The sequence below is a fragment of the Neovison vison genome, chromosome 5 (genome assembly GCF_020171115.1).
Source record: "Neovison vison isolate M4711 chromosome 5, ASM_NN_V1, whole genome shotgun sequence".
NCBI classification, from domain to species: domain Eukaryota; kingdom Metazoa; phylum Chordata; class Mammalia; order Carnivora; family Mustelidae; genus Neogale; species Neogale vison.
Genome location: NC_058095.1, coordinates 106,655,404 through 106,673,446, shown reverse-complemented (window position 1 = coordinate 106,673,446; position 18,043 = coordinate 106,655,404).

Sequence of the window (18,043 nt, the reverse complement as noted above, 5' to 3'; positions counted from 1 at the left end):
TCCAAAACTAAGGAGGAGGGAGCCCTGCCTTAGCTAGGAGCGAATATTCTTTCATGAGAGCCGTCTCCTTGAGCCTTTCATATAACTGTTTGTTATATGTTTCCAGACAAGCATGTTTGTCCTAAGGTTTTACTCATAAATCTACTGTAAGACTACAAGACAGTGGGACATATCATCTGAAGTCATGGTTTGGGAGGAGGCCTGGACCTCAACCCCAACTGGTCCGTCCACACAATCCAACACTCTCCAGCCACAAAAACTTTTAGACAGATCCACCTGAATAGACCCATTGCTTAGATACTAAGGTGAAAAACAGAGTATTATGTTACCATTTGTGTAAAAGGAAAAAAAGAAAGAGCTTAAATACACACAGGACATTTCTGAATCTGCAACAGATGGGTGCTGAGATAAAAGGGAGACATATTTCACTCCATACCTTTAGTAGTTTTGTAATTTTTAGAATGTACATAAATCTTCTATTCAAAAAATTAATTAAGAAGAACTGAAGAAAGCACTTAGGAAATCAATACCATCCAATTGACTGATTGATCTCGGCTTTCCAAGGAGGATTAGTAGATGGGAATTGAAGAAGGGAGTGCTTAGGGGAATACATTCATCTCCTAGGGAAGGTTTTAAAGCTGGAGGGGCTGGGGATGAGGAAAGTGGAAAAGGTGTCAATACACACCCAGAGACAATTGTACTTGAAAGAATTTGTGAAGTATTTAAGTTTTTTTCTGACGCTGAGATTACACCCTAGCTGTGATACCATTAGAAGATGTGAGAATGTGCTTGTTTAGAAAGCCCAGAGCGGTTTACTTCTGGTCCTGGAGACTGTCCAAGGAGGCTCTCTGCAGTCTTCAACAGTTGTGCCAACTCCATGCACATTTTCAACAGCGGCCATTTGTCTTTCCTGGTAGGGGTGGGGAGGAGACTCAAAGGTTCAGAGGCCCGGCAAAGTGAGGAGAAGTTGGGAGGGAATCTCTGGATCTGTGACACCTTATCTCCAGTATTTGCCATCTTGATGGGGAGTGGGAGATAGAGAAGAGTTTGGTTCATTCTGCAGATATGTCCTGTGGCTGTCCCACGGTGGCAGGTCAGCCTGAATTTGGGATTTTGTTCTGATAAAATTCTATTCTGGGAAGAATCCTCCCTCTAGTTGTTTCTTTTCTGGTTGTTCATTCTAGAATTGCTCTAACCATATAAAAACCAGACTTGCCACTGGCTTCCAAAAAGGAGGGAAAGATATTCATTGGTTAAAGCCACTGATTGCTTACGGCCTCCCTTCACCTTGCCCCTCCTTAGATTGGCTTCCCTGATCAACAGCATTTCTAAAGATGGCATTTTGGGGTGGGGAAGACCCAGGTTAGCATCCCACCTCCTATATTAGTGGAACCACCGTGGGAATTCACACAAACACTCTGAAGCAGTATCCCTCCTCCTTGGCAACACAGGGGACACTAATGGCTACTTTTGTGTTACAGTTAGGATCATGAGAACCTTTGTGCAATTCAATAAGCATTTTTTGAGTACCTATCCTGTGTTAGGAGGAGGGATAAACCTGTCCTTGTGCTAAAGGGCCTCAGTGGTGACCTGTGGACTAACAGCAAGGGGATGAGAAAAGGTTAGTTAAAAAAAAAAAAAATGGTGGGGGGAGGGGGAAGAAGGAGAGAGAGAAAATCCCAACCAGACTACACCAAGCATGGAGCCCGACATAAGGTTCCACCCCATGACCCCCAGACCATGACCCAGGCAGAAACCAAGAGTTGGTAGCTCAACCAACTGAGTCACCCAGGTGCCCGCAGGGGGGCAAGTTTGCAGAGAATCAAAAAAGTTTCTGTTACAGCAGTTAAATCAGATTCTCAAATTCTCCCCACTCCTGTAACCCTCTACCATGTTGCCCTACTTTAGCTTCTTCACAGCTCTTGTCAGCATTTTGTTTTTATGCTAGGGCCCATCGCCTCCTGCTAGCATGAAATCTCCTACAGAGCTAGTGCTCTGCCTCATTCCCCTCTAGATCTCCAGCACCTAGAGTGTCTCTCTTCCTTTTCTCTGCTCCCCTTTCTTTTCTTCTTCTTTTTTTGTTTGTTTGTTTGTTTGTTAGTATCTTACTTGAGTTTTACAATTAGGATAACTTCAATAAGATGTTTCAGGGATTTTTAGGGTTTTTTTTTTCTGTTGTTGTTATCCTAATGAACTAAAGTAGTTTAAATAACATAGAAATTATACACTTACTAAAGCAATGCTACTCAAAACGTGATCTGCAGACATGAAAATGTAAATCAACTTTGTCACTAAATATATTGTTAAGTTCAGCTGACTTTCTCTGTTTCTTCTTTTTTTTTGCCAGAAGAAAGTGATATTCTTTATGAAGCCGTTATGATAGTTCTGGAAGAGATAATGAGGATAGTGGCACAAGGAACGAACATATAGTTGTTTTCTATTATGATATTTATGATATTTTAAAATTGAAGATACTCATATTATTCACCAACATGGAACTGATTGAAAAAGTTATACTACATCCATCCAATGGAATATAATTCAGTTATTATAAATGATGTAGATCAATTTTGACATGGAAAGTCATTCACATTTTTTAAGTGAATAAAAGCAGATTATAAAAAAGTTTGTATACCATTTAATTTGGAGGATACCAACTGCCCCATGTCTGCATTGTACATATATACAAGAAGATTTTCTAAAAGTGTATATTCCAGAGCACGTGACTCTGGGTGTATAAATTAAAGGTGTTTTATCTATTTAAGTTTTTAAAATATTTTTTATTTATTCATTTGAGAGAGAGAGTACAAGAGCATGAGCCGGCGGGGAGGGTCAGAGGGTCAGAGGGAGAGCAGACGCCCTGCTGAACCAGGAGCCTGACAGAACATGGGGCTCTATCCCAGGACTCCAGGATCATGACTTGAGCTGAAGGCAGACTAACCAATAACTGAGCCACCTAGGCACTCTATAGGTGTTTTAAAAAAATACTCTCCCCTCCCCAACCTATAACAATAGTAATACAAAACAAATTGAGACATACATCTGTCTCATCAGCTTAGGATATAAAAGGGCTACAAAATAATTTAATACTCAAATGTTCACTAGAAAATACATATCCCAAGGTGTCTGGGTGGCTCAGTTAGTTAAGCATCTTCCTTTAGCTCAGGTTGTGATCCCAGGGCCCTGGTATGGAGCCCTGCATTGGACTCCCTGCTCAGCTTCTCTTGCTCCCTCTGCTCCTCCCCCTGCTTGTGCTTTCTCTCCCTCTCAAGTAAATAAATAAAATCATTAAAAAAAGAAAAGAAAAGAAATATCCCAATACATAAAAAGTTCATTTTTCTCCCAAGGTTCTCTTCTCTGATATTTCCTTGGACCTGTAGGTTGACTTACTAAATCCAAAGGGTTCAGTTCAGGACACCATTAATAAAATCAGCTGGCTTTTTTTTTTTTTTTAAAGCAAAACTTTCTGAAGGAAGAAATATGTTGATTTATGTTCAGTGTAAGCTCTTTACCTCTTGGCAGGCTGGTAATAAACAGTTCCCTGACTGGCTACTTGAATAACACTGCATTGAAGGATAGAGTGAACACAGTCCCAGAGCCACCTGGGCCTGCTGCTTTTTCAAACGTTAGATTTAAATTACTCTTCTAATCTCTTCGATGGGTATTGATCTGTTTAGCTTTTCTTCCTTTTCTTGGATCAATTTTAGTAAATTATATTTTACTAGGAAGCCATCGATTTCCTCCATATTTTTTAAGGTAGCGCTAGAGCGCAGCACATATTTTCATCGAGTTCTCCTGATCTGTTCATATCTATTTTGATTCCTAAGGAGCACATGGAGGAAGATGCAGTAGAAGAGACTGAGAAAAAGGGCTCAAAGATGAGAGTTGAACCAGGAGAAGTGAGTATTCCTCTGGGCGCTGCAGATGCAAAGATACTCTGGTTCTCAGGGGTTTCGTATTTTCTCTTTTAATTATTCTGAATTAGTTTCATTACTAATCACTATTTGAAGAAGTAGAGATTGCTCTTCTGCTTATGGAATAGTCTAGGTAGAACTTGGTCAAAGTGTTTTTCACATGTTCTTGTTTGTCTTGTCAAAGCATTTTATTATTTATTTATTTATTTATTTATTTATAGGTGGGAGAAGGTTAGAGGGAGGGACAATCTTCAGCAGTCTCCATGCTCAGTGCTTAGCACAGAGCCTGACACAGGGCTCGATATCATGACCCTGAGACCATGCCCTGAGCCAAAAATGAAGAGTCGGCTGCTCTGAATGGATAAAGAAGATGTGGCATATATACACAATGGAATACTATGCAGCCATCAAAATAAATGAAATCTTGCCATTTGCAACGACGTGGATGGAACTAGAGGGTATTATGCTGAGCGAAATAAGTCAATCAGAGAAAGACAATTATCATATGATCTCCCTGATATGAGGAATTTGAGAGGCAGGGTGGGAGGTTGTGGGGGGGGCAGGAAAGGAAAAAATGAAACAAGATAGGCTTGGGAGGGAGACCAACCATAAGAGATTCTTAATCTCACAAAACAAACTGAGGGTTGCTGGGGGTGTCAGGATAGGGATAGGATGGCTGGATTATGGACATTGGGGAGGGTATGTGCTATGGTGAGTGCTGTGAAATGAGTAAGTCTGATGACTCACAGATCTGTACCCCTGGGGCAAGTAATACATTATATTTTAATAATAATAATTAAAAAAGAGTCAGATGCTTAACCAACTGAGCCACCCAGGTGCTTTAAAAAAATTTTTTTTTATTCAAAAAATGTTTAGGAACGAATACAAATAAGGAAATTCCTTTTGCATTCAGAGACTGACCTTAAGATTTATAGAGTATCTCCAGTACTTATATATTACTAATATTATTAACTTTAATTAGTTTTGGAACTAGAGAACAATTAATCAGTTAGTTAATCCAGATATTACAATTATAGTTGACCCTTGAACAATGTAGGGTTTAGGGGTGCCGACCCGCCTAGCTCAGGTGAAAATCCACATATAATTTTCAGTTCCCCAAACACTTAACTACTAATAGCTTATTGTTGATGGGAAGCATTACTGACAACACAGATCATCAATTAACATATATTTTCTTTGTATATGTATTATATACTCTATTCTTACAATAAGCTAAGCTAAAGAAAAGAAAATGTTCCTAAGAAAGTTATAAGGAAGAGAAAATACATATACAGTATTATACTGTTTTTATAAAAAAAAATAAATCTGCATATAAGTGGACCTGCACAGTTGAAAACCATGTGGCTCCAGGGTCAACTGTACTCATTAAAGTTGGTCCAACTTGGATTTGTTAATACCTTTACAATCTTTAAGAGGCATTTCAAGTTCCATGTTTCCATAAGGCATTCATTAGCAGTTGTAGTCTGAGGTAATTTCTTTCCTCCCAAATATCCAGAACAATTATTATCTCTACAATTGGTCATTTAAGTGTATACTTCACTGGTGTATCTCTTTTCTTTTCTTTTTTCTTCTTTTCTATTCTTTTCTCTTCTCCTTTCCTTTCTCTTTCTCTTCCTCCCTCCCTCCCTCCCTCCCTTCCTTCCTTCCGTCCTTCCTTCTCCAAGACAAATTTCAGCAAAGCGTAGTCCTTGAAAAGGGACACTTTCAAAGGAAAGTGAGTTTCCGATATCCAAACTGGAAACTAATGATGAGAAAACTAGGATGGGTATTTGAATCCACACAACCCAATAAAGTAAGTGTCGTCATCGTCATCAACATTATCATTGTCATGGTCATCTTTATTTTAACTTCATAATCAGGAGAGCAAATCCTCTACCCCAAATCCCTGAAGCCCCTGCCTCCAAATCCTGTGCTCCTTTGCAATCAGTCCAGATTATATCCACTAATCATTGAAGATTTTTTTTCTCGTTGGTAGAAGTTAGAACTGATATGCATTGCCCCTGCTTTTGGTTTGTTACGGACTCCTGTCATCTTTTCTTGCTCCCTGCTGTACTGCAGGGAGTTTCCTCATGCTTGGGAATTCACCTATGAATTCCTTCTCCTTTTTCCTGGATATCTGCAAATCTACAAAAGTCATATTGCAATAGAAAATGTTGCTGTTGTCGCTGGGAAAAACTTTGTGGAGTAACTTTAAATTCCAACCCTCCAGGTTACCTTGTCTTTACCTTTTTACTAATTGATGGTTCGTCCTACTTCTTCCTGGGACTGTTTCTCAGTCCTCTGGAGCCTCTTGAGCTCTCATAAGCCATCCTCCATTGGATTATAATTATATGACATAGTCATCAAGATGTAAACCAGACCTCTTACAAATTTGTTCACTCAGTAATATTTATTCCATAGGGGTTTCCATTTACAAACAGTTGTGTTAGATAACTTAGATAACAACTTCAAAGTACTGGCATATATAGGAGTCAAAGCCTTTTGGAGGAAAAAAAAAAAAAACAACCTGTCAAAGGTAGACTAGTAGGCAGAAAACAATAGATAGCAAAAGACTCTATGAGGGTATTAACAACCTTCCTGGTTTCTTTGAAATTATACTGATTTCCTACCCTGTGTATTCCTGGAAGGAGGGGCCCTAGATACTGTAGCTTGATGTGTCCACTGTATCCTCCTGTGAGACAGTGCCCAAGGTCAAGACTTTCTCATTAATATAAAATCAATTCTATGTTTAGTTTATGAACATTCATATTCAGTAGTATGCTCTTTTTTTTAAGATTTTATTTATTTATTTGACAGACAGAGATCACAAGTAGGCAGAGAGGCAGGCAGAGAGAGGAGGAGGAGGAAGCAGGCTTCCTGCTAAGCAGAAAGCTTGATGCGGGGTTCTATCCCAGGACCCTGGGATCATGACCTGAGCTGAAGGCAGAGGCTTTAACCCACTGAGCCACCCAGGTGCCCCTCAGTATGTTCTTGAGTTCACCCAAGTGTAAGAAGTACCTCTCTAGGTTCTCATCCTATCTGCCACCGACTGCTAAGTAATTCTGGGTAAGTTACTCAGGCACTCTGAGCCATTAGACTTCTCTGGCCCTTCAGTTTCAGTCTCTTTTGCTTTCTGTTCTCTTTCCTGATCCTTTGTGCCAGTCCAGACCGGTTTGTCCTGAATCCCTTCTTGCCCTGCCAACAGCAATCTGATCCCTAAAGGTTGCATTTCCTAGGCGCCCACCTCACCTGGCCTCGGGCTGGATTCTGCCAACCAGAGAGTGGAGGACAGCACTCCGCAGCTGAGCATCTCCTCTATGGTTCCAGCCCCCGCTAGACAGGCCCACTGTGATTCTTCCATCTTCCAGGCTCTACTGGCATCACCTCTGTTCTTAGTCCCTCCTGCCTAGACGTCAGTGGTTTCTGACAGGTCTCTCTGCCCCTCTGTGGGCTTCTCACTTCTTATACTGCACATGTAACTATTTCTCTGAATACATTCCTTCATTTTAAAATACTCAGTGCTTTCTAGTTACCTGGTTGGGCCTTGAAACTGAACTTATTGATAGTTTGTTTAGGAAATGACCCCAAGGAACGGGAGTAGTGTCTGGGTAAAAGTAGGAAGGAGGGAGAAATAATCCAAGGCTGGTACTTTTAAGCCAGTTGCTGCTCTGAGTACCTGGGAATTAATTCTGTTGGGGAGAATGGACCTCAGAATTGCCCAGATGCCTCAAACATGGGCAACTCTCTAGTACTTCCAGGTTTTCACTCATATCTGAATAGCTCAATAGGTCCCCACAGGCATGCCATATTTTAGGCCACACAGTAAGCATCAATAATTGGAAATTATTTTACATATATAAATATAAATCAAAAGTTGGAAAATTCACAAATTTGCCAAAGTTAAACACATTTTTAAACGTCTAATAAATCAAAAAAGAAATCACAGGAATCAGAAAATACTTAGACATGGATGAAAACTAAAACACAACATACCAAAATGTATGGGGTGCAGGGCAAGCAATGATAAGGGGGAAGTTTATGGCTCTAAATGCTTACTTGAAAACCAAGAAAGATTTCAAATCAACAACCTAACTTTACAACTTCAGGAACTAGAAAAACAACAAACTAAACCCAAAGGTAGCAAAAGGAGGAAATGGTAAAGATTAGAGATAAATGAAATAGAGAAAAGAAAGTTAAACCAAACGTCCGTTCTTCACAAAGATCAACAAAGATTGGGAGTTGCACATATTATTTTTGTAATCCACTCTCTCCATCTTAATCCATGGCCACACCCAGCAACTAAGGAGGCTGAAAATGCAGTCTTTATTTTGGGATTCCCGGTGCCCAGATAAAAAGTGTACTGTAGTGTGAGTCTATTGTAATGTGAGGGGAGGGGTGCTAGTGGGCGAACCAGCTCCTTCTCCTGCAGTGACCTTTCTGGATGCTTCTCTGGATCGTCACCCAGCTGTTCCTCACTCGAAAACATGCTGTCCATTTTGCCACGGTCCCCAGCTTGTGCTCATCTCACTCATGGATGTACCTGACTGGGCTTTTTAGTCATCTGAGGTTCCCACCCCCGAGCTAAGGAGATGACAGCTGTCCCAAGACAGAGGAGACTGGTCAGTGAACTGGGGTGTGTGGGGGGGGGTGTGGTGTTGCTGTTTATCTTGGTTCTGCTATATTTGGCATAGGGTCTGACATGTAGGTGATTGAAAGGATTCAACTTCTTTCCCAGTTTTTAAATTTGAAATGGGTCCCATGCATGTTTTCAGCATTCATTTGGTCTCGGGCAGCTTGAGAAACAATACCTTACATCTCTGGTCTTTTTTCTGCACCGTATTTCTCCTAGCCTTATTTCTTTGGCTGGATTCTTTTTTTTTTTTTTTTAATGGGACCATTCATAAAGTCTTCCAATATTCAACATTGAAGGCTAAGTTCTACCATTCTAGAAACACAGTTTATCCACTTGGTTTGCAATATTGTAATACTGACTTTTTCCCAAAATTTTATTAGGGAAAATTTCAACTTTGCTCCAAAATTTTCATATTAGAAAGGGAGACAGAGAATAATGAATCCCCCAACATATGTATCATCTATCATCAACAATGATTAACTTACAGCTAATCTTACTTTATCTACTCCTCCACCATCTCTCTCCTACCAACAGATTATTTTAAGCAAGTACAAGCAATATAGAATGTCATCCCTAAATATTTCAGCATGTATCTCTGTACCCATTATCTGCAAACTGCCCCCAAACATAGTGGCTTACAGCAACAGCCCTTTATTTGCTCACACTTCTTCAGTTAGGCGGGGCTTACCTGATGGTTCGCAATGGTCTCCGCTGTGGTGGTTCAAGCAGGCATCCAGTGGCTTGAGGGGGCTGGGGCAGTCTAGGATCACCTCACTCGCGTGTCTGGGGTCTCCGTGCTGGCTGTCAGCTGGGGCTCTCTCTCCACGTCATATCTCTCCCTTCAGTAGTCTAATGCTTCTTCTTACATGGTAATGGCAGCCATGTAAGAAGAAGGTAAAAGTGGAAACTATCAGACTCCTTACTGTCTGGGCTTCAGAACCCATGCAACCTCACTTCCAGTTCATCCTCCTGGCCCAAACAAATCACAGGGTCAACCTAGGTCAAAAGGGTAGGAAAGGGGCTCCTTCGCTTGATGAGAGGAATTGCGAAGTCCTGTGGTCAGGCATTTTAATCTATCACAATCTCTACAAGACAAGGACTCTTTTGAAACAGAATGATTCCACTGTCAAACCTAAGAAAAAAGGTAATAATATTAAATAATGATTTATGATCGACTTGTAACTCCAGAATTATAGAATACAAATAGTGTTAACACAAAACAGTGGTGTTTGCGGATAGTGTGTATGTGTGTGTGTGTGTGTGTGTGTGTGTTGTGTTTTGATAGATATTATTAATGGGGATTTGAACTTGAACAGAAACACAGTAATCTCCAGGATTTAAATTCTAATGTGTCTAACTGGCTGCTTTAAAAATTATTTTTCTAACTTAAAAAAATTGAAGTGTTTTATGATTAAAGGAATAAGGAGCCTCTTCAGAGAAACTATTTAATTCACTACAGTTTGCTTTCTAATTTGCTGAGTAATAATGCAAATGGACCATTAAAATGTTTCTCACGTTGCAATTTTGGAGAGTTTGGAGATGGAGAGAAACTAACCAGATCTGAATCCCTGACCTCCTCAACAGTGATCCTAAATGTGCCTCTATGATAAGCCAGGGCAGCTGCAGACCCCAGCGGCTGCCAGTCTATAAGTGGCCCACAAATCCTGAATGCCAGGAAGTTGGCCAGGTGCAGGCTCTGCCCAGTTCACAGGGCTCCCTTCAACTCTTTTAGTTGTAGAGTCACTTTATTATCAATCAAGGTCATGAGTACATAATTAGTCTTATGAAGGGCAAAAAGATTTTTAGAAATGGGATTTGGAGTTCATTTACCAGAAAAAGAGAGATAATTTACATGTAAAAGAATAAAGTCTAAGGAGATTATATGAGCTTTTTGGAGGGCAGAAATCCTCAAGGAACCTGGGAGGCAGCGCTGAATTGCAGGAGTCATAAAGGTTAAGAACCCTGGCTTTAGAGGAGGCAGCTTGGCCTCCTGTTACTGTGTGACATTAGAGAAGTTACTTAATCTCTCTGAACTTGATCTTCCTCATAGTGTTGCTCTGAGAGTCAAATGAGATGATTTGTACAAAGTATTTAGTGGCAAGCCTGGCACATTGACGCATAAGATACATAATAATTATTATGGGGGGGGTCGCCTGGGTGGCTCAGTGGCTTAAAGCTTCTGCCTTCCACTCCGGTCATGTTCCCAGGGTCCTGGGATCGAGCCCCACATCGGGCTCTCTGCCCGTCGGGGAGCCTGCTTCCTCCTCTCTCTCTCTCTCTCTCTGCCTGCCTTTCTGCCTACTTGTGATCTCTGTCTGTCAAAAAAAAAAAAAAAAAGGTTATTATTATTTTTGGGAAGCATGTATCAGTCATCTTTATATTCCCAGATTCTACCAAAATGCTCCGTTCAATGTAGAAGTTCAATTAACACAAATGAACTGATTGTGATTGTGCTAAAGATGTGTGTTATCTCCTGACCAGTCACATTGTTTTCTTGCAAAACCTGCTCCTGCCCCTTCCTCAGTCCATGTAGTCCCACGGCTGCCTGTTTAGATAAAACTGATTTGCCAGAGGGCACCTGGGTGGCTCAGTTGGTGAAGAATTTGCCTTCATTTGGCTCAGGTCATGATCTCAGTGTCCTGGGATAGAGCCTGGGGTTGGGCTCCCTGCTCAGCAGGGAGTGCCTTTCTCCCTCTCCCTTTGCACCTCCTACCCACTGGTGCTCTCTCTGTCAAATAAGTAAATAAAATCTTTAAAAAACAAAAAACCAAAAACTCTGATTTGCCAGGAGTGGATCCCAGCCTCAGCCTTAACTCACCAGAGCTACCAGGTGGTACTGGGTTCTGGAGGTCTGAGAGGGCAGAGTATTGGGCTGTGAGGTCTTATAGGGCAGAGGTTGGCAAACCACAACCCTCCAGCCAAATCTAGCCCACTGTTGGATTTCATAAATACAATATTTATTAGAACATGGCCCTGCCCCTTTACGCAGACATTGCTCACGGATGTTTCTGCACTACAAAGGCATAGTTGAGTTCAATGGTTGCAACAGAAAGCACAGGGCCTGCAAAGCCTCTGGTGGTTATTGCCTGGTCCTTTATAGAAAAGGTTGGCCAACTTCCTGTGCAGACCAATAGCTGGCAACCAGTTTTTACCATTTGAATATTTAAAAGCAAGCCGCGGGGCACCTGGGTGGCGCAGTCTCTTGAGTGTCCCACTCCCGGTTTCAGCTCAGGTCATGATCTCGGGCTCCATCCTCCACGTGGCGTCTGCTTAAGACTCTCTCTGCCCTCCCCTCTGTGTGCTCTCTTGTGCTCTCTCTGTAAAACAGATAAATCCTTAAAAAAATGAAAAGTTCTCTGCAGAGAGAAGGGGAAAATGGCAAAGGCAACAGAGCATTTGGCCATGGAAAACCAGGGAACAGACAAAGGCATGGCTGAGAAGAGAGAGACTTGATGAGGGCTGGAGGAGCCATTTGGAAGAGGGCTTGACCTTCTGGTTGGCAAGTCGTGCTGGCTGTGGGCGGGAGGCCTCGGATCCTCCTTACCTGGACCTCAGAGATGGCCCCTGGCTTCCCCGAGAGTGAGTGACCCAGAAGGGAGCAAGGGGGAAGCCACAGTGTCTTTTCTGACCTAGCTTCAGAAGCCACACACTATTGTTTCTGCAATCCTGTCAGTTACACACAGATCAGGCCTATTCCGGGTGGGAGGCCCCACACCAAGAATATGTGGAGGGGAGCATCCCTGGAGGCCATCAGGAGACATTCCAGGGTCTCTGAGGTCCCTCTGATCTCCCCGCATGGGAATCAGTGAGATTCTTCTTACTTTTATGACAACTGTCTTCCTCTCCTTCACTTGAGATAACAAGAGAATTTTAGTATCCCTGCAATTAATGAACCCTACGAAAGTGATGAAAGGACAAAAGGACACTGTTATTTGAGCCACTGCCTCTTATCAAAGTGGAGGTCTCTGAGGTCTTGCCCTCCTGAGGGCTTCTTTGGTAGCCTCCTGTCTCTCCCTGGCTTGTGGCATTCCACACCAGCCCCTCCTCATCTGCATAACAGCAGTGACTGTCAGGCCCTGGGGACAGGCCACAGACAAAATAGGAAAAGACCCTGTTCCCTGGAGATGACATTCCAGTGTGGGGAGACAGATACCAAAGAAATAGACATGCCAGAGGCACCTGGTGGCTCAATTGGCTGAGTGTCTGCGTTTGGTTCAGGCCCTGATCTTGGGGTCCTGGGATCGAGCCCCACATTGGGCTCCCTGCTCAGCAAAGAGTCTGTTTCTTTCTCTTTCTTTGCCCCTCACCCCCAACATGCTCTCTCCCTTCCTTTCTCTCTCAAATAAATAAATAAATAATCTAAAAAAAAAAAAATAGACACACCAGATGGTAGAAAGTGTTACAAAGATAATTAAAGATAAAGGGGTGTTTGTGTGTGTGTGTGTGTGTGTGTGTGTTATTTTATAAAGGGTGGTCAGAGAAGGCCTCTCTGCTGAAGTGGCATCTGAGCAAAGGCTGGCAGGAAGGAGAGGCAGTGAGCCCTGAGAATCTGAGGAGAGAAGGCCCAGGAGTTCCCTGGGGAGTCAAGATGAGGACAGTCCACACAAGGGTGTCAGGATCAGGGGAGAGTCTTTTAAAATGGGACTAGGACAGGTCACAGAAATTCATGATTCAGGGATGCAGGGGAGAGAGAGATAAGATCCAAAGGCTGAAGAAAGGCGACCTCGCCCACCTGCTCAGACCCTGCTCGCAGCCCTAGCAGAAGGGAGAATGGGCTGTGAGGCAGATGGGAGAAGGTTGAAGATGGGAAGATGAACAATGAATTTCTGGCAATGCAGAAAGCAAGCCACTTAGGGCAGGGCTTCAGAACTTTGAATATGGGTTGAGTCACCTGATGACTTTGTGAAGATGCAGATCCTGGTTCAGTAAGTCTGAGTGGGGTCAGAGCATCTGCGTTTGTGAGGAACTCCCTGGTGATGCCTGCACTATGGGCCCAGGACTACCTTTTCCGCAGGAGGGGAGGTAGGGTCACAGAGGATTAAAGGGCAGTGTGTAGGGACCTTTGAGTTTCATGGCCATTGACTGGAGTGCAAACACACCCCAGCTGGTGTTCTTCTCTCACTGCTTGGGTGCAGGGATGGAGTCTGGAATAAAGTTGGGTCTCCTCAAGGCTGAAGACAGAGCCAAGGAGTTAGTGATATTTGTGAGGAAGCACTTGTAATGATGGCCACTTTAACCAAAGCTGGGCTGAGTAGGAAGTGAAAAACAGGTACAACAGATGATGAAAACAAGGACAGTGTTGGAATGGGGACATTAGAGGCAGGAGCTAAACTGAGTTGAGGTGGACAGGAAGTGAGGGGCTTCAAACTGAGGTTTAGAGGAGATGACCAGGTCAAACGTCAGACCTCCAGACGGGGCAAGCTGAAGATCATTTGAGCTGAGGAAGTCAAGAAGCGGAGAGGCCCGGGCGCCTGGGTGGCTCAGTGGGTTAAGCCGCTGCCTTCGGCTCAGGTCATGATCTCAGGGTCCTGGGATCGAGTCCCACATCGGGCTCTCTGCTCAGCAGGGAGCCTGCTTCCTCCTCTCTCTCTGCCTGCCTCTCTGCCTACTTGTGATCTCTCTCTGTCAAATAAATAATAAAATTAAAAAAAAAAAAAAAAAGAAGCGGAGAGGCCCAAGTGTAAGAGGGATCATTCCCCAAATAGTGACAGATGTGGCTGCTAAAAATGAAGATTGTGAACCCAATACTCAAGTCATTAAGGAGCAAGGAAGGAGTAATAGAGAGGCTGGCAGATGAAGGCAGGGTTTTTTATCTAATGGCATGAACTTTAAGAGAGTTTTATGCCAGACTCTGCCAGAAGCTGTGAACAGGAGACAGGCACAGTCTGTGTCTGATGTGCAATGGAGGTCAGGGAGGGTTTCAGACAAGTGCCACAGACTGAGTGTGCACCCTGCCCCACCCTATGTTAAACTCCAGCGACCCAAGAGGGTGGATGGTATTAGGAGGCAGGACAGGTGCCCGGGGAAGGTAACACTCTTTACAAAACATAATTACCACCTGCCATGGGCCACCACTTATCCCCACCATTTCATGTGACCGGTAGGTATCCTGTGCACCGATACTGCCGTCCTCATATGGCAGACGAGGACACCGGGCCTGGAGACCCGTGACGGTCAGAGCCACCCTTGCCTCTTGTCCTGCTTCCCTCTGAACACCGTATCCTCCCTGCTCTGCAGCTCTGATGGGCACCAAGGCTGGGGGAAGGGTCCTCAGCCAGAAATGGGGAGAAGCAAAGGGTGCCAAGACCTGAAGATCGGATTTTGTCATCTTGACCCAAGGCACGGGAATTATTCTGTATACTTTCTGCTCTTTTATTATGACTTTCATTGACAAGCACCTTTCAAGTGTCTTTACTCTCCATGACACCTGGTAATATTTACTTAGATATTTGTGATGGCATGTTTGAATAGAGATGTTAGAAGAACAAAGGGCCCCGGGATGGCCTCCCTCTGTCTATGACTTAGAGAACAAAGGTGCAAGGGTTGGGGGCAGGGAGGCTCTCTCGTCCCTGAAGTCTCTTTTCCAGGGGTCTAAATCCAGGTCATTTTGCACAAGGACAGCACTATGGCTAGTGAACGTTGGTGTGGGAAGCTGAGATATTAGAGGAGTTTCAAGGCTGCTGCAGTTGATGACACCGGATGATGACTGGAGAGACTGGGCAGATCTGGAAAAGGAGCCCGTGTTCCTTATTTCACAAATACGCAGGCCAATGGCCTGGTCCACAGGTTCAGCATTGGTTAGAGCAACAGAGAGGACAGGAATACCTGCCTCGCAGCTGTTTCTCTAATCTCTCTAATCCTCTTAAAAAGAATTGCTACAAAACCCAAACAAAAAAGAACGGGCATCTTTTGGATGAGCATGGCCTTCATTAAAGAGATTTTTTTCAGTATGTTCTCGGTGCCTTTTCTCCCATGAATCACAAATGTCTTGTGGGCAAAGCCCTGGCCAAGTACACCTGTCCGTGTCTTTGCATTGTAGACTCTGAACTGTCAGCAGGATGGGTGGATGGGTGGATGGATGGGTGGGTGGGTGGGCAGGTGGCTGGATGGACAGGTGGGTAGATGGATGGATGGACAGGTGGGTGGATGGATGGTTGGTTGTTTGGGTAGGTGGGTAGATGGGTGGATGGATGGGTGGATGAGTGGGTGGAGGTGTGGGTAGCTGGGTGTGTGAATGTATGGATGCCTGTGGGAAGGAGTTGGAGAATATTATCTGGACAGCCTCAGAGTACAAATTCTGTGACATAAAATGATAGAATTAACATTGGTTAGTTTTTCTGGCACAGAAGACTGTGTCTTGGTGGAAAAACTCTGCTGTTGCCTAGCAGTATAGACATGAGTTACTAATTAATGAGTTATTAATTACACGTAGTCACTACTTTTTTTTAAAAATGTGTCCTGACTTCCTCAATGGAAAGGCAGTAAATAATTAAAACACTTGCTCCTAAACAGTCTTAAATACTCCTTTGGAGTGGCTGTGAAAATCACCATCCTGAGAGAGAAGGAGAGAGAAGAATGAGAAGGAATTAACCCTTAGCACCTTCCCTTTCAGAATACATCAAGCAGTAAAAAAAATCACCAGTGGATGCCTAGAGTGGTAATGTCTGTGGCTGTCAGGACAGCAGCAGGTTCCAGGGACAAAAAGGAAAGTATTAATAAAGGCTGTGTTGACTCTCATGCTCCTGGGTCTTCTGCGGGACGTATGACTAGGTTTGCAAGTCACTAGGCTTGTCTGTGGAGGGGTGGGCCCAAAAGTGTTTTGCTGCTTTTGGAATAAGGCAGACCTGGGTGCTACTTTCCCCAGCTTTGTGACCCTCGACTAGTATACTTAACCTCCCTAAGCCTTAATTTACTCATTTGTGATTAAGAACAAAATTGTCCAGATTAAGTGATGTAGCACCTGGGTGTCAGGGCGCTCTCAGGGAAGCGCTCACAATGTGGGTACTCCCTCTCCCCGCTTGCTGCAGGAAGCGGTCACCGAGAGGAAGGACTGCAGGAGACCAGCCCTCCCAGCAGCTTCCTAACTCGCTCTCTGTGCTCCCTCTGCACGCGGACCAGTCCAGTCCCAGGTTCTGGAGACAGCACGCCCCCTAGAGGCCGGCCTCCGGAACACGGGTTCCTTCCAAGATAGGGCTGATTGAAAAGCTTTGGGGGCGCCCTAGGCTAATGCACAGTGTGGAAAGGGGCTAATTAAAGAGAGCGCAGCTGTTGATTTAGTTTTCTGTAGACCTAGAGAGTTTCCTGTCCATCCTAATGTGCCTCCTCAGGCCTTCGAACTGACAGACACAGTTGTCTAAAGCTGAAAAAGCTATTTTGTTCAAGTGGCAAAGACTCAGTTTCAACAACATTTACTGAGCACCCACTATGTTTCAATCTCTGGACTGGGTGCTTTCACTTACATTATACTGTTTAAATTCAGCAACGCTTTGAGGGAGGGTTTATCCTCTGTTTTTCTGACGCAGTAACTGAAGGACTCTAAGAGAAATGATGTGCCGGTGGTTGAAACATGGCTACACCAGCATTTGTTTAGTTTGTTAGGGTTGCAGTCCCAAGCTGCCACAAACTGGTGGCTTAAATAACAGAGACTTACTATCTCACAGTTCTTGAGGCCAGGAGTCTGAAACAAGGTGATGGTAGGGTTGGTTCCTCTAAGCGCTGTAAAGGTAGGATCTGTTTTGGACCTTTCTCTTTGGATTGTAGATGGCTGTTCCAATGGTCACATGGAACTCAGTGTGTGTGCAGATCTGCCCCCACTTTCTGCTTTTATAAGGACACTAGTCATATTGGATTAGGGTCTACCTGAAGAACCTTGTTTTAACTTGAAGATATTTGTAAAGATTTTATCTCCAAATAACGTCACTTTCTGAGGCACTAGGTGTTAAAACTTTAACATATGAATTTTGGGGGACTCAATTCAGCCATAATGGTATTTAACCCAGAACCGCTGATTCTAAGTCTGGAAGAAACTAGCATGGTTCTTATACTTGGGCGTACATTGGATTTACCTAGAGAAGTTTAGAAAAGTTATTGATGCCTGGGTTCTATTCCCCCAGATTATGATTTAATTGAGAGTGTGTTTCTGGACATTGGGATTTAGAAAATCTGCCCAGGTGGTTGGAGCAGCCACACTTAGAACCACTGGCTTAGAGCCTCTTTCCATCATCATTTCTGGGCTCCATCTCAGAGGAAGGCAGCACTCTCTCCTTGCTCTGTGATCAGGGAAAAAAGGTCAAATTTGTCTTTAATGTCCCATATTAGGCCACACTTCTGTTTCCCCTTTTAACGTTTTAGGAACAGTTAGTTCTCACACCTGTCACAATCAGAACCTAGCACAGTGCCTGACACACAGTACATCTTAATAAATGTCTGAAGAAGGGTGGGAGGGGAAAGAATCATAAGGGAAGAAATGCAAAGATATGGGATATAGAATTGAGAA